General features: G+C 37.1%; 1 protein-coding gene across 1 annotated transcript in view; it reads left to right on the top strand.

The window, feature by feature from the left end:
* Positions 1-1,745, top strand: part of LOC106875003 (pikachurin) — a 459,438-nt gene that overhangs the window by 427,960 nt on the left and 29,733 nt on the right. The window lies entirely within an intron of this gene.

Here is a 1,745-nt window from a genome sequence, read left to right as displayed (position 1 = left end):
GAGAGAGAGAGAGAGAGAGAGAGAGAGAGGTGTGTGTGTGTGTGTGTGTGTGTTTGTGTGTCTGTGTTTGTCCCCCTAGCATTGCTTGACAACCGATGCTGGCGTGTTTATGTCCCCGTCACTTAGCGGTTCGGCAAAAGAGACTGATAAAATAAGTACTAGGCTTACAAAGAATAAGTCCCGGGGTCGATTTGCTCGACTAAAGGTGGTGCTCCAGCATGGCCACAGTCAAATGACTGAAACAAGTAAAAGAGTAAAGAGTATGTGTGTGTGTGTGTGTGCAACTATATATCTTCCAGTTGTGACCAAATAAATTAGAATTTCAAGTATTAAAACAAGGACAATCAACAACCTTCATAACCATCAAAGAAGGAAACCATCAAACAAACAAACAATGATGATAAATTAGTTTATGTTTGCACACCAACAGAAATGAATAAACAGGAATAAACTGGTACCTTCTCGTGATACCATAATCTAAGGGTTCTTTATTTTCTTTATTTTTTTTTTTTTACTGTTATATTTAAGAAATTATATTCTTCATCTTTTGAAATATTTGTTTATATTTTTGGGTTTTCTGGAGGTTTTTTTAAAAAATTTTTGAGTGTTCATTGTTTATTGTTTTTGCTTGTGTATTCGCCCTCCCCACCGCCCCACCATCATAGTTATCAGTGCTAATAGCTTTTGTAAAGAGATAATAAATCTATCACTTGTTGCTTTAATCTGTGAGCTAAAGTGAAAGAAAATAAAAAGAAGAGACGCACTTCAAAGATGTTGTTATTGAATATATTTTTTAAATGCCCATGTGGAACAAAACAGACTTGTCTTGAGAAACCTTAGTTTTCTAATAACAAAATTCTTTTTTGTTTTGTTAGTCTCCTTTAAAAAATACATAAACAACAATAATATTGTAAATCGAGAAATTAACACTATGTAAACAGGTAAAAAATAGTGCGATCAACCAAATTCTCAGTATATATCCTTTCTTTCAAGTGTTGGGCCTCATGGAGGCAATGACCAAGACCCTTGGCATTATGTCGTACTTGAGAAGAAGACCCATCAAGCTGAGTAAAAATCGCAGTTGTGGCAGACACCAGTGTCATGCAGATTGGTACCTGTGCCAGTGGCATATAAACGCACCCCAGAGTGGCTGGCATTAGGAAGGGCATCCAGATGTAGAAAACCTAGCCAAATCAGACTGGAGTCTGGTGCAGCGTTCCAGCTCACCAGCCCTGGTCAAACTGTCCAACCCATGCCAGCATGGACAACGGATGTTAAATGATGATGATGATGATGATATCAGACTGCTTATTATCTGTAGACTGAGCTAATCCAATTAATCACTTTGGATTATCTTTCTCTCTTCAATACTTACAGAATGTGTTCATCTTGTCAGCATCTATAGATTATATTAATCCAGTTAGCATCGGTATGTAAGGTAGTATGCTACCAGAATTATTACCATGCCAGGAAAAATGCTTAGAAGCATTTCAACTATTTTGACAATCTGAGTTCAAATTCCACCAAGGGCAATAAAATAAGTACTAGTTGTGAGCTAGGGTCCATATGGTGTACTTACTACCTCTCACAAAATTGCTGGCCTTGTGTAAGAATTTGTAAATAACGTTATCAGACCTTGACCAGCAAGCTGTCTTGGAGTGTCTGCAGAAATCATACAAACTTCATCTCCTCTTCAGAATCATCATCATCGATGTTATCATCATCATCATCATCATCATCATCAT

Source organism: Octopus bimaculoides, chromosome 9 (assembly GCF_001194135.2).
Source record: "Octopus bimaculoides isolate UCB-OBI-ISO-001 chromosome 9, ASM119413v2, whole genome shotgun sequence".
In the NCBI taxonomy this organism is placed as follows: Eukaryota; Metazoa; Mollusca; class Cephalopoda; order Octopoda; family Octopodidae; genus Octopus; species Octopus bimaculoides.
Note: the sequence above shows the minus strand (reverse complement) of the source record. Positions and strands in the feature narration are given on the sequence as shown.